The following is a 25032-nucleotide window of genomic DNA, read 5'->3' as shown; positions in this document are numbered from 1 at the left end:
CCAGCCTCTGCTCTGGCATCTGGGGTGGTGGCTTTGGGAGTATTGAGGACCAGTCCCCTAAGTGCGGTCACTGGCATTCTCATAAGTGTAGTGCAAACAGCAAGGCAGTGGGGAAGTTCCTTTTGGGGCACTAGATATTAACCAGATGGAAAGGAGTGCCACTTTGGGAATTACAATATTTCACAACTCCCAAATAAATGTATGATTTGAAGCAGAAGACTCAGTAATAATGGAGTGTGGCACTTATAATGAATGACCAATGAACATTATATTTTTATCTCCAGACAGAAGATACATATGTGGATTTAACGGTCCCAAGCTCTCTTTCAATTCTCCATCAAGTTTCTGCTCTTGTTTTTTTTTTTTTTTCTTTTTTCCTTTTTAAAATAAGTTTAATATGTTTATCAATAAGTCTGAACTCGATCTGGTATATTCATCAAATGATTTCATTTTTCTACTTTCACAGCCCTCAACTCTGTGATGTCAAAATTCCCTTCCCCATCGGTAACAGATCCTATCTGGCTACTTTTCATTATTAAAGGTACAGTATACTTAAATTTATACTAAGTTGTGGCATAACTACAAAGAGAATAATTACTTCTGCTTTCAAAACTCTACTTTTATCTTCCCACACCTCATAGGATATATACCAAGGATACAATTAAATATATTTAGTAATCTTATTCTTAGTAATAATATTAGTATTCATATTTTTAAAAATATACTAGGATGTATTTTTCATAAAGCAAATGTTTATGTCCTTAGAAATCAAGACTTTTTAGAGTGAAATAAAAGGCATACAAATATAAAAAGTTAAAACACTATAATCTTTAATTTGAATAGGAAATACCAGTATCAATTTTTTGTTGTTGTTTTGGCTTTGTAAAATTGCTAGCTCTTTTCACCAAGAATACATAGAAGCATTGACAGGCCAATATCAATTAGCAATCAAAGGGTAAAAATTTTAGTGTCTAAATACCAAAAAAATCGAGTTCCCTTGTTGAAACTGCCAGTACCATATTGAGGATGAGAAATATATAAGATAAGCCTGGGATATCTCATTGTAAGTGAGAGCAAAGAAGCTATCAAAGACTATTGCATCACACTAAAATAACATTAGGGCCAACTTGAAAGATCTTGCACTGACCAAAGGCAGACAATTTTTGTATCAAAAAACTATGACTACAATGAATAAACATGTGTGTGTTTATATATGTATAAATATCCGTAAGTGGTCCCTAAATATCAACAGATTTTATACTTACCCACTAAATAATTCTGCATCATACTGGTCATCAAATTATATATTCTGCAAATATATTCAGCCAAATCCTTCCACCTGCATCTAAATTTACAGTGATATCAAACTATAATTTTCTTTAGAGGAATCCATGTTTCTCACCAGAAAGCAAGAATAAATGACAGTTTTCTCAAATTTGAAGAACACGAAGATCATAATAGTTGCCATCCAAGTTCAGATCCATGGTCCCTCTAACTTAAGGATTCTCACCCCTAGCTGCATGTTGGAATCACCTGGTGAGCCTGTGCTTTACCTCTAGAGATTCTGACTGAATTGTTCCGGGATGTGACCTGGCATTGCTATGTTTGAAAAGCTCCCCGAGTGATTCTACCATGCAGGTGGCATTTAAAAACACTAAATTGGATGATGGCTTTAACCTCATGCTACCTGTGGGAGGAGGCCCCATGGGACAGGAATAAGCAGGAACATCCTTCAGGAAATGCACCTAAAAACACCATCACCAACCATAGCAAGTCACGGAATGCCAGACATACCAGATCAGATCCTACTACTTATTTAATCTCCTAAAAAAACACTGTAAGGGATATACTGTTATCCTCATTTTTGTAGATGAATACTTTGTTATTTATTTAACCAAGATGTTAAATAAATAAATTACCAGTGGTCTCAGAGCCAGTAAATAGTGAAGCCAGGACTCTCACTAGGTCTGCACAATGCAAAATCCATGCTTTTCACCATGCTGCATGCCAGGTATATCTTCTTCCTGAGTCTTAGCTAAGAACAGGCTGCTGTGTAGGTTGAGCAGATAACTGTTCAGTATCAGCCTGTGGTGACGCATTTTTCATTACTCTTCATCAAACAGCCACCTCTGGCGACATGAATACTGCCAAGGTTGCTTTTATAGGAGAGGTGTAGAAGGCAGAGGTGATGCGGACTTACTTGAGAGTACTGCAAATGACTAGTGGTTGTCAGAACCATTCCCTAATGTTAGTAGTTTAAAATGAACTACAAATTGTAAGGGAAGGGATCAATATTTGATGACTACTAAATACTACTTTCAGTAGATAATCTAGAATTTCTTTATAGGAATTGCTTAGGAGGCATAATATGGTGGAAAGGAGAAGCTAGCCAACTTGTAATAAAAGTGCTTTTGCAAAGCCCTTTCCATAGGAAATGTGAACTGTTTAGATCAGGGAATTGAAAGGGAAAGTCAGTAGAAATTGTGGAGGAACTAAAGCCCCCACCTTCTAAAAAATCTACTTCTTGTCACTGCTGCTGTCCCTCAGACAGGCAAAGATATTCAGGTAACCATCTGATTGGGGTTGAAAGGAATGAATCGGCTCCTCTGCAAGCTATACCTTGTGATTGTAATTAATTATTACCAATCTTTACCTTTAAGAGACATCTCTTGGTATCAAAAAATTATGATTATAGTGGATTAATAAATACGTACTTATACATCCATGAGCAGTCCTTAAATATAAACATATTTAATTTATACCTACCCATTAGAAAACTCTGCAAGATACTAGTCATCGAATCATATATTCTGCAAATATATTCAGCCAAATCTTTCCACCCTGCATCTAAATCTATGGTGGCATCTTCCCACACACCTCCACCTCTTCCACTCTTGGAGTCTAGGTTCTTACCACATCTAACAGCTTCTTGGCTAACCCTTTTGCCTCCATCCCTCTGCCTGACTATTGCTGCCAGTCTCATCTTAGACGCCAATCCCATCTTTCACTTGGTCTCCTATATTTTAAGGGATAAAATAAAATAAGAGGAGGGCCCTGGGTATGTGCTAAATGGGCATGTGGAAGTATAGTCCTACCTCACTGTGGTGGAAGTGTAAGAAGCTCAAAAACAAATGCTGGAATTATACCTGCAAGGGATACTGAGGTCAAAGGCAAGACAGCTGGCCAAGCCAGATTGTTCTTCCAATGGGCCAGGTGAGCAATGGATGTAAGGTGTAGAGCCCAGGTGAGGAAGACAGAAAGCAAGAACTCAAGTAAGAGGTAGTTTAAATGGTTGCCTCACTATCATCATCCAGACAAAATGCTGACGATAGTAGTGTCTTCTTGTATGAAGTCCAGCGAGTATGCCAGGTGTTCCTTAAGGGGCTGGAGTAATGTGGATACCCCTGCCTCCAATACTCGGCACACTTAGGCAAAAGGAGTTCTTCAGCCCACATAATCTCCAATGGATGTGACACTGGGTCTGGCTGTTGCATGGCTGAGACTCTAGGACCTTCTCCTCCCATCAGATCTTTCCCTTCCATCAGGTCCAGTTCTGTCCAGGACTCTTCATAAGGCAGTGGTGCATGATATGCACTTCAGTCAGCTCTCATCAGCACCTTCTCCTTCTAAGCTTTGCAATGCTCTGAAGCCCAGGCCAGGTCACAGCACACTGACCCTATAACCAGCGGTTAGGAAAGCAGCCAGCATTTCTCTGGTAGCACTGAAAAACCTTTTCCCCTGAGTTTAAGTCAGGCTGGAAGACAGGGAATTCCATCGTGCCTTTTGTTTCTGTCAGAGTCAAAGCAGGAAATAGCTGCCAGCTAAGTATTCATAACAGGGATTTCAAAACTGGGAATTAGTTGCACAGAAATGGAGGAACTGAGAGCCAAGCATGGGGTAGTGAGGCAACCCAGAGAATCATAACTGAAGGGAACCACTGAGACCCTAGGCCAGAGGGACAGAGGAGGAGGCAGTGTTACTGGCCCCTGGGCGAAGCGGGCACCCTGGCAGGACTGATGACACTGCTGTGGAGTTGCTGCCCAAGACAGAGAGGGAGGGGAGAAATACTCCAGCTTCTTCCCTCTTCCTTCCCTCTAATGTCCCACCAGTGCCTCCCATTGGCCAAATATGCAGAATTCAAAGGTCAGCCCCCTGAAATACAGAGCAGAGCAGGAGAAAGTGAAGAACCAATTTGAAGGCAATATGCCAGGAGAGACCAATTGCCCTTGTTTGTCAACCTTCACCACTGCTCCAAACACAAAGCCCTCATACACAATTCCATAACAGGATCACTCCTGGCTTACATGCCCCACAATTTTTCCTTGTCTTTCTGCCATCCTTGTGCCAACCCACCAGCTATGCCTTATAAAGCCTCCATTCCACTGTAAACAAACTACTCTATATCCTGCCTCTTCTTCAAATATGCTCTCTGACTTGAATTCAATCCTGATTCACACCTAGCAAAAAGCCCTGAATAATTTATTCATTCATTCAACAATGACATATTAAATGGAAATTATACCCATAATAACTAACCTTGCATTGTTGTATGTGTTTTATATCTATTAAGCCCTCCAATTCTCACAACAACCTTATGCCCCTTCTATAGATGAGGAAACTGAGACAAGAAGTGCTTGAGAAACTTGCCAGCCACATAGTCCATAAATAGCAGGGCCAGGAACCTGCCTCCAGAGACCAAAGTTTTACCCACCATACATCACTGTTCCAGAAATGGATATATAGTAGTGACCAATACAGAGATCATCCCTGCAAATAAAGTTTAGTAGAAGAAGACATTTTAAAATTTTCATTTTGTAATAATTTTAGTTTTACGGAAGACTTGCAAACAACACAGAGAGTTCCATATACCCTTCACATTGCTTCCCCTAATGTTAACGTCTCACACAACCATACAGTATTTATCAATACTAAGAAACTTTCATTGGTACAATGCTACTAACTAAATTACAAACTCTAATCGAATTTCACCACCTTTTTGATTATGTTTTCCTTTTCTAGAATCCAATCCAGGGCACCACGTTGCATTGGATCATCATATCTCTTTAGTTTCTCAGACTTCCTTTATTTTTTGTGACCTTGACACCTTCGTAAAATACTGACTAGGGCCAAGCGTGGTGACTCACGCCTGTAATCGCAGCACTTTGGGAGGCTGAGGCAGGTGGATCACCTGAGGTCAGGAGTTCAAGACCAGCCTGGCCAACGTGGTGAAACCCTGTCTCTACCAAAAGTACAAAAATTAGCTGGGCGTGGTGACGGGCACTCCCAGCTACTCGGGAGGTTGAGGAGGAGAATTACTTGAACCTAGGAGGCGGAGGTTGCAGTGAGCTGAGATCACACCGTTGCACTCTAGCCTGGGTGACAAAAAAAAAAAAAAAAGGATTGGTTAGGCATTTTATAGCAAGTTCCCCCATTTGGGTTTGTCTGATGTGTTTGTACAAGTAGACTAGAGTTCTGGATATTTTGGACGAATGACATAGTGGCGAAGTGCCCTTCTCACCACATCACATCAAGGATACAAGCTATAAACATGGGCTGTCACTGATGATGTTAACCTTATTAATTTAGTTAAGGTGATATATGGCAGATTTCTGTGCCGTAAAGTTTCTGTTTTTCCCTTTTCATATTCTGTTAGTTAGAAGTGAGTACTAAATCCAGCCCTCACAAGGGGGGCAGAGTTAAGCTCTACCTCGTGGAGAAGGCAGCAACTACCTTTATCATTTGGAATCAGCAGGAAATATTTGTCCTTTCTCCTCCATTTATTTATTTATTTATCCAATCATTTATCAATCAGTAAACATTCATGAATGTTCATTTTAGTTTTTAGGTTATATTCCAATACTGTCGTTTATTTTGTTGCCCTAAATGGGGCAACAAGTCAGAGCTCCGACTGCCTAGCTTTGGCCAGGTTGACCACTGGCCAACCTTTTTCAGGTTGACCACTGTGCCCTTTTCACACGTCCCCATTTTGTTGAGCCCTTCCTTGCATTCTGTCACTACAGAATGCTCCAGGCTCATCTTGGATTTTCCCACCCCTGCCTTAGAATCAGTCATTTCTCCAAAGAACACTGGTTCCTTTTACTGGAGAATGGTATCAGAAACCAAGATCTATCTGGGTGCTGGAAGTGCTTCTAGTTTCTCTCAGTGGAAAAAGATAGAAAATACATGTATGTATAGATACTAACCCATGTATATACACATAAAAAGACTTTGAATAAATAAAAGCACAAATGGGTTGTTATAAATGCTATGAAGGAAAATACCAGATTCTTTATAAAAGGGTTATAGATACAATTTAATACAAATGGGGTTAGGTAGAAGTCAAGATGGTCTTCTCTGCAGTTAAATACTTGAGGTGAAATCTATTCAACGACTAGGAGTTAGGCAAGTGAAAGGGCAGAGCAACAGCATTACAGGTAGAAACCCCATCATTTTAAAGAACACTAAATAGCAAGTGCTCAGTATTTAAAGAGTTGGATGAAGTCCATCGTGGCGAGAGTAGAATGATCCAGGGGATATGTAACCACAAGGGGGTCAAGGCTGGATCACATATGGCCTTGAAGGCCATGGTAAGGAGTTCAGATGTTGTCATGTGTGTAATGGAATGCCACTGAAGACTTTTTAAAAGAGGAGGGAGGTGCATTCTATTTCACATAGAGTTGTAGAATCATGTGAAGTGGAAACCTCCTCAATTTCCTCAGCTCCTCAATCCACACCCCACCACCCATAAGCTTTTCCCTGCAGTCACCCATCTCCAGGGAGCTTTACAGTTGGCCACCTCACTCTGGTCCACACTAGAGTCTTATCTTTCTGGTCTTTGGATTTCACCAGGCCACATCTATAAAATGACTTATATGAAAAACACTTGTATACCTTTATTGTAAAATTTGCTCTACATTATTTTTTCATTCACTCAGTCTTTTCTAGGAACTATATCTGATGCCTCCCAGAACTCCAGGATCTACTAAATATTAAGAAAAGTATTTCCCTCTATTCCTCAGCTGCCAAGGAACTCATGACTACATTTAATATACACACAATTGTATTTTCCTCAGCTATGAAATCATGATAAAATAGTTCTTGCCTTCCCTTTCATTGATTAGTTGCCTTTATAGCATGCTAGGATTATTTTACTATACCAGTACTTTTATTGTAAGCTAATCGAAGATGTTTTTGAAATTAGAAGTTTCACCATTTTTTAAAATTCACAAAAAAAAGAAGTCTTTTCTGCCACTTGATAAAGGAATTTTCTCTTTAACACCAGTAACAGCCTCAGCATGAGGATTCTGGTAACAAGGAACCCCTGAGGTTGCTCTGTATTTTTCTGAACAGTTCTAATTACTGTAAAGTTATTAAATGTTTATTGATTGTAGAACCAAATGAATAAACAATGGTCTGTTGTTCTCCTAAGTTCAAAATACATTAAGAAAACAATTTGTTTATTAAAAGCATGGATTTTTAAAAGCATGGATCAAATATAAAAATAAAAATAGAAGGGCTTTGGCGGGGCGCGGTGGCTCAAGCCTGTAATCCCAGCACTTTGGGAGGCCAAGACGGGCGGATCATGAGGTCAGGAGTTCGAGACCATCCTGGCTAACACGGTGAAACCCCGTCTCTACTAAAAAATACGAAAAACTAGCCGGGCGAGGTGGCGGGCGCCTGTAGTCCCGGCTACTCGGGAGGCTGAGGCAGGAGAATGGCGTAAAAACCCGGGAGGCGGAGCTTGCAGTGAGCTGAGATCCGGCCACTGCACTCCAGCCTGGGCGACACAGCGAGACTCCGTCTCAAAAAAAAAAAAAAAAAAAAAAAAGAAGGGCTTTATATAATATGTAAAGTAGTAATATTAGAATGCAATAAAGACAAATAATTATCCCCAGAGGAACACTAGTACAGGCAGGCTTAATAATGGTTTATTTTTTCTTTCCTTTTGTGATAATTATTCACTCATTGGTACTAAGAGATGCTGACAGTTCACTAACAACATGATTGCTTTTGCTTCACATATTCTGGGCTTTCCCCTCATTTTAGTCCTAAGACAAGTTATTCAATTATTTTCAGGTGCTAAATTTGTTTTAATAGTGTCTATTCTACATAGATATATGATTCTCTAATTTTAATAAAATTAGAGCAATTTTATTTTGGTATTTTAGAAATATACTGAATGCCATTTAAAATGTTAAGGAATTCTTAGTTTTTTCACCATACACAAATTTAAGTTTGAAAGTGAAGTCAGAATAGACTTGACACTTAGATACCCAAGACTTGGGTCTGAAATGCAGCCATACCACATACTAGCTGTGTGTGAACTTGGATAAATTAATTAATCCCTCTGGGTCACTCTTTTTTTCAGTTTTAAGGTAGATTTGGTGGTAATCACTTCTCCACCCAACTCACTGCGTTGTTATGAGGTTCAAAGAAATAATGGCTTTGTATACCATACATTTCTTGTCAAATATCGGTAACAGTATATGTATTCACTTATTTCAAAAACATTTGTGAAACACGCACTCTATGCCCAGCACTGTGCTCATGCCAGAAATGTGCAAATGTTTGAATAGAAGATTATGAATATGATGATGTCACTGTTTCATAGGTTTAAAATGTACATATCTTACACCAACGTAACAACATGAGTATGTAATAGAGTTATGATATTTCTTCCCATTAAGGCTTTTGATTATCTTTTACTCATTTTAGATGCAATAACTTTATTCTAGCTTTGTCATAGATATTATATACTGAATGTAACTAATTAAACAATGTAGCTGAAAATCTTGTAAACAGGATACCATACATGATTCTATCATTTCTAGTTAGAAAAGTCAGAAACTGGTTAATTTTTTTTTTCTTTGGGACAGGGTCTCATTCTGTTGCCCTGGCTGGAGTGCAATGGCATGATCATGGCTCACAGCAGCTTCAAACTTCTGGCCTCAAGCAATTCTCCTGCCTTGGCCTCCCAAAGTACTGGGATTATAAGCATGGGCCACCATGCCCAACCTAATTTTATATAACTAGTGAATTCCACCAGGTTTTATGTTTAGTTCCCAGTGTTGTCTCTTATTGTTTCTTCTTATTTTGAACTGACAGTGGGCCCAGACAAAGTTTTAATATAAATCGTCATGGGGAAACACTCTTGAGATCTTGTGTGTCCTCCGTTTTTCAAGAGTTTATTTCACAGTCAAGCAGAAACAACAATATGGACACTAAGAGTAAGAGAAATGTGTGCTATAATTACAAGGGCAGCAACGAAATATAATTACTACAGGGGTAGCAAGAGGCAACAAGATAATAAGCTGAGCTCAGTGATTCAAAAAATACTAAATGAGCATTTACCAATGTACTTTGCTAGTGATAGGGAATACAGTAGTTAATACAGACCTGATACTCGCTTCATGGAGTTTAGAGAAGTGAAGAAGGGTTCCGAAAAGTTAGGGGGAGTCTTTTTTTATTTTTATTTTTAGAGACAGTGTCTCACTCTGTCACCCAGGCTGGGGTGCAGTGGTGCAATTACAGGTCACTGCAACTTTGATCTCCCAGGTTCAGGCAATCCTCCTGCTTCCACCTCCCAAGTAGCTGGGACCACAGGCACAGGCCACCATGCCTGGCTAATTTTGAAATTTTTTTGTAGAGACAGGGTCTCACTATGTTGCCCAGGCTGGTCTTGAACTCCTGGGCTCAAGCAAGAATCCTGCCTCAGCCTCTCAAAGTAGTGAGATTACAGGCCTGAGCCACTGTGCCCCACAAGAGTCTTCTAAGCAGAGAAACTGGCACCTGGGAGGGCCTTGGAAGTAAGAAATGTGGTGCCTTCAAGTTACTCCTGGAGCATAGAGGACATTTGCTGAAGTGTCCTGTATATCTTTGTATTCCTCACAATGTCTGGAATGGGTTGTCCACAGATATCTTTGAATCTATAATAAACGGTGAACACCAATAAGCATGGCACCATTGGGTCTGCCAGTCCTCCTGGAACCTGTCTGGTTCCGAATGTCAGAACATTAATATTTTCATTGGGAAATGTGAGTCATGATAGTACTACACAGAATGATATGGAAATATAATGAGGTGATAAAGGGGCAAACTTTAAAATGTAAAAACATCATCAAATGTTTTTGTTCATCTTTGAAACAATTGGAACAGTGGAAAGAACATGGAAAAGAACAAAATCTAGCAAGATACTAGATTGAAAGGGGTCAGAATCTTGAACATTAATTTTAATTCTCCAATATGTCAAAGAATAGAATGTTTCTGAAGCTGAAATAGCCATTTCGGTGTCAATGTCAGAGTCTCATATACTCAACTTGGGGAGAAACAGAAAGTGCCAGGCTGTTGGCTTAAGCAAGGCTCGCAGACCAACGCACCTGAGTTTCACACAACAGACCAGTTTGCTTAAAGAATATCTTAATGATGCACATCAAGCAGTTTTGATACTTCCCCCACAGAATCAAACTCTTGATTATATATTTATACACACATAGGGAGATATAGTTGTTAAAAGGAAACTTGTTAAAGCTTTATCTTGAGTTATGAGAAAATATATGTGAAAACAGATAATCTATAAATATTTATAAAACTATAAGAAACTTATACATCAGTAACATTTTGATAATTATAGTGACTCATGTCAATATAATCTTATGGGCAAATCATTAAATTGTTCTTTGGAAACTTTCACTAAATGGTCTTGAATAGAATCCAAGTCTTGAATTGCTTAAATTAATTCCACTGTCTCCTGAATGGTATTGTAGTGCTGCTTCAGGGTATTAGATAATGGAATTGCGACCCTACAGCTTTATTGGAGATAATTATATTAATAAGGCCAAATAGGTCTTTATCTAGGATGAAAGAACTAAATAGTATAGCATTTTAAAAAAAACAACCATTGAGATATTCTTGGAATAATGCCACAAATTTAAGTCTGGGGGAGAAAAATTAATTATTAGAAGACAGAGTACATTCACATATTGCTCAATTTGCCATTTACTTAAGTACTTGAAGTATGGGAAGCATTCAGACTATAATAATGCTCATCACATACAAGAAGCTTGGGTTAAAAGCTTTCTGAATATCCTCTATTAAACACAGTAGTTGCTCTCCATAGGGCATTACCATATTAAAGATCCCACAATACTATCAGCAAATTTACTGGTCATATTACACCAAGCATATCAAATTGGTTTTAATTCTTCTGCCAATACTAATTGATTGGTAGTGGCTGCTGGGGGCACTTTGTTACAAAAAGGCTGTGATTGTAAAACAAACTCTAAAGCAGAGATCATGGATATATGTGTTTAGGGGTGGAACTGGGGGGTTCACAACCCCTATATAGTGACAGTAATGGCTCTCTATTAGAGAAAGGGCTGATGAAGCATAGGCTCAAGGTTACAGAACTATTTATTCATTTGTTTATCATTCACCTCATCAAAAATGATATGGAAGAAAATATAGGTAATATACAGTGATAAAGAAATCAGAGCAATGGGAAAGTAAAATAAAAAATTAAGACAAGGCCACTAAGAAATACAAGCTATAAAATCCTGCACACTTAGCAAAGGGGACTTAGAATTTGACTGTAAGTTTCCTGATAGTCTAATTGAAAGTGGAAGGCATAATCATTTACAAGATTCAGGCTGTCTTAAATATAAGGCAGGTCCTATACGTAAAATGTAAGACAGACATTCTGGTACAAAAGAATGTAAGTGGACTTAGAAGATATGAATTTAAATCCTAGGTCTGCCATTTAGGAGACAAGTGACTTTTAGCAAGTTATTTAAACTTGACTACTTCAATATCTTCCATTGAAAAATGTGGATAGTAATGCTGCTTCATGAATTGTTTTGAAATAAACAAAGAAGTAAATATGCTCTTTATTTTCGTTTGGTCACTAGATCCATTTGCCTTGCTTTTCTGTCCTACTTTCTGTCCTGGGAGGTTGACCCTAAAAACCATACCACCCAGGCTCCCGTTGCCCTCTGGCTTTCTATTTGGTTCAGCCAACAAGAGGTACTCCCTTTCCACTACCTCAATACCACCTGTCTAACTGTAGCTGCTCCTTTTATGACTACAACTCCTGATGGGCAGTTGCCTTCTGCATTAGTCCATTTTCATGCTGCTAATAAAGACATACCAGAGATTGGGAAATTTACAAAAGAAAGAGCTTTAATTGAACTTATAGTTCTATGTGGCCTGGGGAGCCTCATAATCATGGTGGAAGGCAAGGAGGAGCAAGTCCCATCTTACATAAATAGCAGCAGGCAAAGAGAGAATGAGGAAGTTCCAAAAGCGGAAACCCCTGATAAAACCTATTCATTACCACGAAAACAGTATGGGGTAGACTGCTCCAATGATTCAGTTATCTCCCACTGGATCCCTCCCACAACACGTGGGAATTGTGGGAATACAATTCAAGATGAGATTTGGGTGGGGACACAGAGCGAAACCATATCATTCCACATCTGGCCCCTGCCAAATCTCATGTCCTCACATTTCAAAACCAATCACATCTTCCCAATAGTCCCCCAAAGTTTTACCTCATTTCAGCATTAACTCAAAAGTCCATGGTGCAAAGTCTCATCTGGGACAAGGCAAGTCCTTTCCACCTATGAACCTGTAAAATCAAAAGCAAGCTAGTTATTTCCTAGATACAGTGGGGGTACAGACATTGGGTAAATGCAACCATTCCAAATGGGAGAAATTGGTTAAAACAAAGGGGCTACAGGCCCCATGCAAGTCTGAAATCCAGCAGGGCAGTCAAATCTTAAAACTCCAGAATGATTTCCTTTGACTCCATGTCTCGCATCCAGGTCATGCTGATGTAAGAGGTGGGTTCCCATGGCTTTGGGCAGCTCCATCCCTATGGCCTTACAGGGTATAGCCCCACTCCTGGCTGGTTTCATGGGCTGGCATTGAGTGTCTGTGGCTTTTCAGGTGCATGGTGCAAGCTGTTGGATCTACCATTCTGGGGTCTGGAAGTTGGTGGCCCTCTTCTCACAGCTCCACTAGGTGGTTGCCCCAAAAGGGACTCTATGTCAGGGCTCTGACCACACATTTCCCTTCCACACTGCCCTAGCAGAGGTCCTCCATGAGAGCCCTGCCCCTGCAATAAACTTCTACTTGGGCATCCAGGCCTTTCCATACGTCTTCTGAAATCTAGGCAGAGGTTCCCAAACCTCAATTCTTGACTTCTATGCACCCACAGGGATAACACCATGTGGAAGCTGTCAAAGCTTGGGGCTTGCATCATCTGAAGTCACAGCCGAAGCTCTACAATGGCCCCTTTCAGCCATGGCTGGAGTGGCTGGAACTCAGGGTACCAAGTCCCTAGGTAATGCATGTAGTTCAGGGACCCCGGGCCCAGCCCACAACACCACTTTTTCCTCCTAGGCCTCTGGGCCTGTGACAGGAAGAGCTGCCATAAGGACCTCTGACATGCCCTAGAGACATTTTCCCCATTGTCTTGGGGGTTAACATTTGGATCCTTATTACTTTTGCAAATTTCTGCAGCCATCTTGAATTTCTCCTCAGAAAATGGGATTTTCTTTTCTATCACATTGTCAGGCTGCAGATTTTTCAAATTTTTATGTTCTATTTCCCTTTCAAACTGAATGCCTTTAACAGCACCAAGTCACTTCTCGAATGCTTTGCTGCTTGGAAATTTCTTCCACCAGATATCCTAAGTCATCTCTCTCAAGTTCAAAGTTCCACAGATCTCTAGAGGAGGGGTATAATGCCGCCAGTCTCTTTGCTGAAACAAAACAAAAGTTACCTTTGCTCCAGTTCCCAACAAGTTCCTCATTTTCATCTGACACCACCTCAGCCTGGACCTTATTGTTCATATCACTATCAGCATTTTTGTCAAAGTCATTCAACAAGTCTCTAGGAAGTTCTAAACTTTCCCACATCTTCCTGTCTTCTTCTGAGTCTTCCAAACTGTTTCAACCTCTGCTTGTTACTCAGTTCCAAAGTTGCTTCCACATTTTTGGGTATCTTTTCAGCAATGCCCCACTCTACTGGTACCAATATACTATATTAATCTGTTTCCATGTTGCTGATAAAGACATATCTGAGACTGGACAATTTACAAAAGCAAGAAGTTTAATTGGATTTACAATTCCATGTGTGTGGGGAAGCCTCACAATCATGGTAGAAGGCAAGGAGGAGCAATTCCCATCTTACATGGATGGCAGCAGGCTAAGAGAGAATGAGAAATACATAAAAGTGGAAACCCCTGATAAAACCATCAGATCTCATGAGACTTATTCACTCCCACGAGAACAGTATAGGGAAAATGCCCACCAGTTCCCTCCCACAACCTGTGGGAATTATGGGATTATAATTCAAGATGAGATTTAGGTGGGGATACAGAGCCAAACCATATCACCTTCCATGGTGCTAGGAGTGTGCATTCTCTTTCTGGTTAGAACCCTGACTGATAAAATGAATATTTATAAAATGGAATAAGTGGGAGAAAATAGAGTCTCACTGTTAAACTCCTACTACAGGCCCTGCACAGAGGCAGGCATCTTTATAGTGGATATTCAATAAATGCTGCTAAATTTGAAGAAAAGGGAATAAGACAAGGTTAAGCAGAGAAGATTTCACAAAAATCTGAGACACAGGATTCAGATCTTTTGCATCAGATGACCCCATTTCCCAAATTTGGAATGTGAACAGAAGAAAGAGAGACAATGAGCATTGTCTGTTCAGCTCAGCAAGCCTGGAAAACAACAATGCTAGTATGTATGGAAGATATAAAATACTATTCTAGGTTTAAGTAAGATTCAAAGCAAAATAGTACAGTAAGGGCAAGTACATGATTTTTCACTTGTCATTTTGTGAATTGGGTGTAGAGTGGAGGGGAGCAGACATAAACATAATTAATGGGATGGCCATTTTTCTTATATGACTAACCATTTTTTTACATGATTTACAATTTTCAAATGCTGTTCCCTCAGAAAAGAAATTTTACCTCATTTTCACAAAAAAAGATCAAGTGGAAGAATGACTTCAACAGTAGAAAAAGTAACTAGTGCCCACAAAGTATATTATTCACAGTGTCTAGCACAGGTACAGTGAAAGGTTCATGGGTATCCAGCAAATTCTGTTGTTGGTCCTGGAAACCAACAAAATCAGATATTCAAAATGTCCTTCTTATTTACAAAAAGTATTCTACTTGTTATTGCTGTCAGGAGAGACCCTCTCACTCAGATCCTCTCTATCGAGAAAGTAGAAAACCCTGATAAAACCATCAGATCTTTTAAAAATTTTTAAATTTCTCTTTTGAGCACAAGGTTTTTGTTTGTTTGGTTTTGTTTTTTACAGGAAAATGGAGATGTCTTGGATTTTTGTGCACAAATTGTCCTCAAAACCAAACAAAATAACCAGCATAGGTAGGAGAGAATTCACGAAGTAAGAGACTCATAAAGTAAAATATTTTGCTTTTTTTTTTGCCTTTTTCATCCTCCTTTGATTTTCAACATGATCATTCTGTTACTATAAACTTAATAAAGAAGTAAAAGAGCAAAGACCAAAAATGTAATAATGAAATAAACTTTTTATCATTTATAATTTTTTGGCATGATCAGGTTATCTTTGGTGTACACTTCAGGGTTTTGTATTTCAAACACAACTCTTCTTAAAACTTTTCATGTGTCCCAGATGTGACCTAGTTTCATTCTGGGAAATGAATGGTGAGTGTTGTACAGACAAGTCAAACAGACATGGCTATTTTAGGAGACACTAATGTGGTGCTTACAGAAACCAAATATGTAAACCCACCTGGCCAGGAAAACCTTTGTTGAGTATATACTTTGTGCTGAGCGATATTCCAGGCTTCAGAAATGAAAACACAAAGGGCAAGGCCCAATCTTGAAGAACTCATAAACTAGTAAAAGAAAAAAACACAAACATGTTACAAGGCAAAAACAAATTACAAATGTAAATAATAAAGCCAAAGCATAATATGTACAATAATAGAAGCCTGAAAAAGGTAAAGAAGTATTACATAAAATGGACCTATTTGTTCTGTCTTAGGAGAGCTCTTAAAAGGCTCACAGAAGAGGTAGAATGCAAGCAAATTCAAAAGTTTAAAGTCCAGTTTAGAAATTTTCTTTCAATTGTCATGACCTGTTTATGGACAAATATCCACTTGAATCAATAAGAAAAGGAAAATGACTAGCATAATGCTGCACATAAAATAAGAATTAAAATGCTTCTTCTCTCCTCATGTATCTTTTAAATTAAGGTAAAATTCATATAACATAAATTCACCCTTTTAGTCGTTTTTTGTACGATTTTTTAGTACATTTTGAAGTGTACAGTGGTGTTTAGTATACTCACAATGTTTTGCAACCATTACCACTACCTAATTCTCGAATATCCTTATCATCCAAAAAGAAACCCTGTGCCCATTGAGCAGGCACTGGCCTTTCCATTTACCCTGACTCCTCCAGCACGTGACAACCACTAATTTGCTTTCTGTCTCTATGCCTCTTCTGGACACTTTATATAAATACAACCATACAATATGTAGCCATTTGTGTCTGACTTCTTTCAGTTAGCATAATATTTTCAAGGTTCTTCCTTGTTGTAGCATGAATCAGTGCTTTATTCCTATTCATAGCTGAATAACATTCTATTGTATGCATATGCCCCATTTGTTAATCTATTTATCGGTTGGAGGACAGTGGGTTGTTTCTACATTTTAGCTATTGAGAATAGGGCTGCCTGCACATTCGTGCACAAGATTTGTCTAAACATTTCTTTTCAATTATCTTAACTATATACCTAATGATATGGTTTGCCTGTGTCCCCACCCAAACCTCATCTTGAATTGTAGCTCCCATAATCCCCATGTGTTGTGGGAGGGACCTGGTGGCAGGTAATTGAATCCCGGTGACTGGTTTTTCCTGTTCTGTTCTTGTGACAGTAAATAAGTCTCATGAGATCTGATGGTTTTATAAAGGGCAGTTCCCCTGCACATAGTGTCTTTCCTGCCACCATGTAAGACATGCCTTTGCTCCTCCTTCACCTTCCACCATGATTGTGAGGTCTTCCCAGCCATGGGGAACTGTGAGTCCATTAAACCTCTTTTTCTTTATAAATTACCCAGTCTTGGGTATTTCTTCATAGCAGCATGAGAACAAACTAATACACCTGGGCCTATTAGTTGGGTTTTATGATAGCATTGTTGGGTCTTATGATAATACTAGGTTTAACTTTTCGAGGAACAACCAAACTTTTTTTTTTTCACTTTGGTTGCACCATATTACATTCCCACCAGCCATGTATGAATGTTCCAATTTCTCCACACCTCACCAATATTCATCACATTCTGTTTTGTTTTGTTTTGTAGTTATTGTTTTGTTTTGTTTACTTTTTTCCCATCCTAGTGAGTGTGAAGTATCTCATTGTGGTTTTCCTTTGTATTTCCCTAATGACTGATGATGCTGACTATCTTTTTATGTGCTTATTGGCCATCTGTATATTTTCCTTAGAGAAATGACTATTCAGATCCATTGCCCATTTTTGAATTAGATTGTCTTTTGTTATTGGATTGTAAGAGTTCTGTATAAATTCTGGATATAAGTCTCATCAGATCTATAATAGGCAAATATTTTCTCCCATTCTGTAAGTTGTCTATTTTTTTGATAAATCACCCACTCCAGTGATGTAGCCACCATGTGCTCACACATGTCCTATCAGGAGCCCAAGCACCAGCCCATTCAGGGTCTGTCACTGCCAGTGACCCTGTTCATTCCAGCAACTGAGTCATCACACACCTCACCCAGAGGCCAGAGGACTGGCCCACCCAAGGCCTGCCACTGGTGGCAAACTCAGCCACTCCGGTGGCCAAGCCACTGAACAGCTGTGTAACCCCCAAGACCTAAGGACTGGCCCACTCAGAGTCTGCCACCTCTGGAAACCTCACCCACTCCAGAAATAGAGTTACCAAAGGCCTACGAGCCCTCTCAGGGGCCAGAGATCTGGCCCACTGGGTACCCACTACACTTTGCAAAGCTGCACCATAGCCTCCACAAACTCTTGCAGCCTAGGCCACTGAGGCACTTGCAGACACTGCTAACATTGAATACATCAAACAAAATCACACAGAAAATACACTATTGCACCCACCTGAAACCAAAGTCAAAACACTACCCAACCAACACTATAGGACAAATCTACAGGAAAAATTCTTTCTTTATGAAAGTTACTCAATGAAATGAGACAAGGCAACTGCTATACCAGATGTGCATATATCAACACAGGGACACAAGATGTATGAAAAAGCAAGGAAACATGATACTTCCAAAGGAACACAATAATTTTCTAGTAACAGACTCCAAAAAGAAAATCTATGAAATGCCTAAAAATGAACTCAAAATAATTATCTTAAAGAATCTCAGTGAGATATGAGATAATACAAATAGAACATTCAATGAAATCAGGAAAACAATTGATCATCAGAATAAGAAATTCAACAGAGATAGGATTATAAAATGGAACCAAACAGAAATATTAGAACTGAAGATTTCAATGAATAAAATAAGGATAACAATCAACAGCTTCAACTGTTGACTGAATCAAGAAGAAAGAATTTCTGAATTTGAAGACAGGTCTTTTGAAATAACCCAGTAAGACAACAAAAGAAAAAAAAAGAATTAGAGAGAATGAAGAGGCAGACAAGACTTCTGAGACATTAAGTGAAGAAATATTCAGATTATGTAAGTTCTAGAACGTGAATAAATAGGAAAAGACATTGAAAATATATTTAAATAAATAACAGCTGAAAACTTCTCATATATTGAGAGCAATAGGGACAATATGACCCAGGAAGCTCAGAGATTCCCAAATAGATGCAACACAAAAGGTTCCTCTTCAAGGTAAATTGTAGTCAAACTGTCAAAAATCAAAACAAAGAGAATTCTAAAAAGAGCAAGAGAAAAGTGTCAAGTCACATATAAGGAAATCCTTGTCAGACCAACAGAACATTTTTCAGCAGAAACCATATAGGCCAGGGAGAATGGGATGATATATTCAAAGTAGTGAAAGAAAAAAAAGTTGCCAGCCAATAATACTATACCCTGCAATTATATCCTTCAGAAATGAAAGAGAAATAAAGTTTTTCACAGATAAGCAAAAAAAAAAAGAGGAAATTTATCACCACTAGACAGGCCATACAAGAAATGCTTGAAGGAGTCCTAAATCTGGACGTGAAAAGACGATACCTACCAACATGAAAATTCATGAAAGTATAAAACTCACGAGTAGAGCAGACACACACAGAAAAAAGAGAAAGGAATCAAACATTATTACAAAACCACCAAACCATGAGAAACAATAAGAGAGAAAGACAGGGACAAAAAAATGTAAAAAACAGCCAGTAAAAAATTAAGAAAATGACAGCAGTAAATCCATACCTATCAATAACAACTGTGAATGTAATTAGTTTGAATTCTCCAATTAAAAGACATGGATTAGCTGAAAGGATAAAAACAAAACAAGATAAAATGATATTTTGTCTACAAGAAACTCACTTCACCTGTAAAGATACACATAGACTGAAGTAAAAGAATGGGGAAAGATTCCACATAAACAAACAAACAAACAAAAATGAGCAGAAGTAGCTATAATTATTTATATCAAGCAAAATAGATTAAATTTAAGTCAAAATACATAAAAAAGAGACAAAGAGAGTCATTACATAAGGATAAAGTGATTAATCCCATAAGAGGATATAAATTCTAAATATATATGCGTCCAACACCACAGTACTCAGATAAAGTAAATATAGTTAAAATGTGAGATACACTGCAATATATCAATAGGTGGGGACTTCAACACTCCGCTCCTAGCATTGGACAGATAATTTATACTGAAAATCAACAAAAAACATAGAACTTAAACTGCATTATAGACCAAATAGACTCAACAGACATCTATCAAATGTTTTAACCAACATCTACAGAATACATATTCTTCTCATCGGTATATGCAACACTCTCCAGGATAGACCATATGTTAGGCCACGAAACAAGCCTTAACAAACTTAAGAAATTTGAAATCATATTAACATGTTCTTTAGATCACAATGGAATAAAGCTGGAAGTCAATAACAAGATGAACTTTTGAAACTGCATAAATACCTAGAAGTTAAATAACATGCTTCTGAATGATTAATGGTTCAATGAAGAAATTAGGAAGAGAATTTAAAAAACCTTTTGAAACAAATGAAAATAGAAACAAAATATACCAAAACCTATGGGAGATAGAAAAAGCAGTTCTACCAGGAAAGTTCATAGCAATAAATGACTACACCAAAAAAGCAGGAAGATTTTAAAAAAACTTCACTTATACAGCACCTCAAAAAATTAGATAAACAAGAACAAACCTAGCTTCATATTAATAGAAGAAAACAAATAATAAAGATTAAAGCAGACCTAATGAAATAGAGACAAAAAATACAAAAGATTGACAAACAAAACAAACAGTTGATCTTTTGAAAAGAGACTAAGAGACAAAGAAGAAGATCCAAATAAATAAAATCAGAAATTAAAACAGAGACCTTAAAACCAAATGCCATGGAAATACAAAGAATCATTCCAATTTGCCAACAAACTGGAAAATCTAGAGGAAGTGTATAAATTCTAGTACACATAAAACCTACCAAAACTGAACCAAGAAGAAGCAGAAAATCTGAACAGACAAATGGCGAGTAATAAGCATCTCCCAACAAAGAAAAGCTCAGGACCAGATGACTTCACTGCTCAATTATATCAATCTTTTAAAAGAGAACTAGCAACAATTCTTCTCAAACTATTTCAAAAAAATTAAAGAAGAGGGAACTCCTCCAAATTTATTATATGATGTCAGTCATGCTGATACACAAACCAGAAAAGGACAAAACAAAAATGAAGACTACAGGCCAATATCTGTAATGAACATAGATGCAAAAATCCTCAATAAAATACTAGCAAACTAAATCTAACAGCACAGCAAAATGATTATACATTATGATCAAGTGGGATTTATTTCAGGAATGCAAGGATGGTCCAACATATGCAAAGCAATAAACGTGATACATCACATCAACAGAATGAAAGACAGAACATCTCAATAGACACAGAAATATCAATAGACACAGAATCATCTCAACAGACACAGAAAAAGTATTTGACAAAATTCAATATGCCTTCCTGATAAAAACTCTAAACAAATTAGGTAGACAAGGAACATACCTCAACACAATAAAGCCTATGTGACAAACTCACAACTGATATCCTACTAAATAGGAAAAAATGAAAAGCTTTTCCTCAAAGAAATCGAACAAGACAAGGATGCCCATTTTCAACACTCTTGTTCAACTAGCCCTGGAAGTCTTAGCCTGAGCAATTAGGCAAGAGAAAGAAATAAAATGCATCCAAATTGGAAAAGAGAATGTCAAAATGTCCTTGTATGCAGATGACATGATCTCATATAGAGAAAAACCTGAAAACTCCACCAAAAACTCTTAGAACAACTAAAAAAGTTTTTAACATTGCACGATTAAAAAAATCATCATATGAAAATCAGTAATGTTTCCACACACCAATAACAAACTAGCTGAAGAGGAAATCAAGAAAACAATCCTATTTACAATAGTTACAAAAAAGACACCTAGGAATAAATTTAGCCAAAGAGGTTAAAATTTTTTACAATGAAAACCACAAAACACTGATGAAAAAAACTGAAAAGGAACAAAAAAAGGCATGAAAAAAAATTCCATGTTTATGGATTGGATAATTAATATTGTCAAAATGACCACATAATCCAAAGCAATGTACAGATTCAATTTAATCCATATCAAAATGTCAATGGCATTCTTCATAGAAATGAAAAAAATCCTAAAATTTGTATGAAATCACAAAAGACCCCAAATAGCCAAACTAATTCTGAGCAAAACAAACAAAGCTGAAGCCATTATAGTTCCTGCTTTCAAATTATAATGCAAAGTTATACTAACCAAAATAACATGGTAGTAGCATAAAAACAGACACATAGACCATGGCAAAGAGCAGAAAACAGAAAAATGAATTAATGTACTTCTGGCCCACTGATTGACAAAGGTGACAAGAATATCCATTGGGGAAAGGACAGACTCTTCAAAAAATGGTGCTGGTAAAACTGGATATCTATATGCAGAAGAATAAAATTAGACCTCCTACTTCTCACCATACACAAAAATCAACTTGAAATTGACTAAAGACTTAAATGTAAGATGCAAAACTATAAAACCACCAGAAGAAAACATAGGAGAAACACTTCTGAGCAAAGATTTAATGATAAGACTTCAAGAGCACAGGCAACAAAAGCAAAAATGACAAATGGGATTATATCAAACTCAAAACCTTCCGTACAGCAAAGGAAACAATCAAGAGAATGAAGAGGCAAGGGATTAATATCCAGCATATGCAAGCAACTCAAACAATTCAACAGCAAAAAAAAAAAAAAAAAAAAAAAATTGATTTTAAAAATGGGCAAATGATCATAATAGACATTTATTTTTTAAAAAGACATACAAATGGCAATGTATATGCAAAAGTGCTCAACATCACAAACCATTAAGAAAATTTAAATCAAAACCACAATTAGATATTGTCTCACCTAGTTAGACTAGCTGTTATTAAAAACACACACAGAAAAATGCCAGCAAAGATGCAGAGAAAAGGGAACTCTTATATTCTGTTAGTGAGAATGTAAATTAGTATGGCCATTATGTAAAACAGTATAGAATTTCTTCAACAAATGAAAATAGAACTACCATATGATCTAGCAATTCCACTATTGGTTATGTATCCAAAGGAAAGGAAAACCATATGCTGAAGTGTGATCAGCATCCCTGTTTATTGTGGCACTATTCACAACAGCCAAGATATTGAATCAACCTACCTACATGCCCATCGGTAGATGAATGGATAAAGAAAATGTCATATATATATGTTATATATATGACATATATATGTATATATATGACATATATATATCACAATGAAATATTATTCAACCATAAAAAAGAATAAAATTCTGTCATTTGCAGCAACATGGATGATCCTAGGAGATATTATGTTAAGTGAAATAAGTCAGACACAGAATGATAAATACCACATGTTCTCACTTAAAATATGGAAACTAGAAATGCTGAGCTCACAGAAGCAGAGAGTAGAATTGTGGTTACCAGAAAAGAGTAGGTGAAGGAGGGAGTTAGAGAAGTTAGTTCAAGGATACAAACTTACAGCTAGATAGGAGGAATAAGTTCTAGTGTTTTATACAACTGTGGGATGACTACAGTTAACAGTAATATATTATATCATTTCTGATAGCTCAAAGGAGCATGTTGAATGTTCCCAACACAAAGAAATGATGGATGTTTGAGATGATGGATATGCTAATTACCCTGACTTATCAATACACATTGTATGCATATATTGAAATGTCACTCTGTACACACTAAGTATGTATAATTATGACATTTCAATTAATTTTTTGTTTTTAATTTTAATGAAGTTTATGTTATCTATTTTTTTCTTTTGTTGCTTGTGCTCTTGACACCATAGCTAAGAAACTATTGCTTAATCTAAGGTCATGAAGAGTTACACCTATGTTTCCTTTCAAGAGTTGTATAGTTTCAGCTTTTACATTTGAATTTTTAAATCTGTTTTGAATTAATTTATGTATGTGTTATGAGGTAAAGATCCAAATCCATTCTTTGCCATGTAGACATGTGTTTGTCCAAGCACCATTTTTTGAAAAGACAATTCTTTCCCCCATTGAATGGTCTTGACATCCTTATTGGAAATCAGTTCTCTAGATATATTGATTTCTTTCTGGACTCTCAATTATACTCCAGTGACCTATATATCTACCCTTATTCCAATAGTACATTGCTTTGATTTTTGTAACTTTGTAGTAAGTTTTGAAGTATGGGTTTTCTTTTTGCTTTTTTTTTCAGGATTTTGGATGTTCTGCATCTCTTGCAATTCCACATGAATTTTAGAAGCAGCTTCTCTATTTGTTCAAAAAAGAAGTTGAAATTTTGATAGAACTTGCACTGAATCTGTATATCAATTTGGGGAGTATTGCCATCTTAACATTCTATCTTCCAATCCATGAACATGAAATATCTTTCTACTTATTAAGGTTTCCTTTAATCTCTTTCAGCAAAGTTTTATCGTGTTCAGTGCACAAGTGTTACACTTCCCTGGTTAAATATATTCCTAAATATTTTACTGTTTTGATGTTATTTTATTTTTGTTTTACTGTTTGTTTTTGTTTAGTCTGTTTGTTTTTGAGACAGAGTCTCACTCTGTCGCTGAGGCTGGAGTGCAGTGGCATGATCGCAGCTCACTGCAACCTCTGCCTCCCGGGTTCAAGTGATTCTCCTGCCTCAGCCTCCTAAGTAGCTGGGACTACAAGTACACACCACCACACTCAGCCAATTTTGTATTTTTAATAGAGACAGGGTTTTGCCATGTTGACCAGGCTGGTTTTGAACTCCCGACCTCAAGTGACCTGCCTGCCTCAGCCGCCCAAAGTGCTGGGATTGCAGGTGTGAACCACCACACTCTGCCTGATGCTATTTTAAATGAAATTGTTTTATGGTTTCCTTTTCAGATTGTTTATTGCTCATGTGTAGAAATACAATGGAGTTTTATATACAATAGAGGCATCCATTGTAGAAATACATGGAGTTTTGATATTGTATTTTGCAACTTGTCTAAATTTCTCTATTAGCTTGCTGTAGTTTGGATGTGTGGCCCCTCCCCTCCAAGTCTCATGTTGAAGTATTAACTCTGTCGTTGAAGATGGGCCAACGAGAGGTGTTTGGGACATGGGAGCAGATCCCTCAAGAATGGGTTGGTGCTCTCCTCATAGTAATGAGTTCAGTTCTCACTCTATTCGTTCATGTAAAAGCTGGTTGTTTAGAAGAGCCTGGGGCTTCTTGGTGCCTTCTCTCTTGTTCCCTCTCTCACAATGTCACAT

General features: G+C 37.6%; 1 long non-coding RNA gene across 1 annotated transcript in view; it reads right to left on the bottom strand.

Moving 5' to 3' along the window:
- Positions 1-808: 808 nt before the first annotated feature.
- The window catches only part of LOC135965225 (uncharacterized), a 42403-nt gene continuing 18179 nt past the window's right edge, over positions 809-25032 (bottom strand). The window contains exons 2-4 of the long non-coding RNA XR_010578151.2: positions 15793-15898; positions 12546-12622; positions 809-5372 (exon numbers count right to left, since the gene is read on the bottom strand). This is a non-coding gene — a long non-coding RNA (uncharacterized lncRNA). The remainder of the gene's footprint in view (positions 5373-12545; positions 12623-15792; positions 15899-25032) is intronic.

The sequence above is a fragment of the Macaca fascicularis genome, chromosome 1 (assembly GCF_037993035.2).
Source record: "Macaca fascicularis isolate 582-1 chromosome 1, T2T-MFA8v1.1".
NCBI classification, from domain to species: domain Eukaryota; kingdom Metazoa; phylum Chordata; class Mammalia; order Primates; family Cercopithecidae; genus Macaca; species Macaca fascicularis.
The sequence above is the reverse complement of the archived record's forward strand: the minus strand, read 5'-3'. Positions and strand labels throughout refer to the sequence as shown.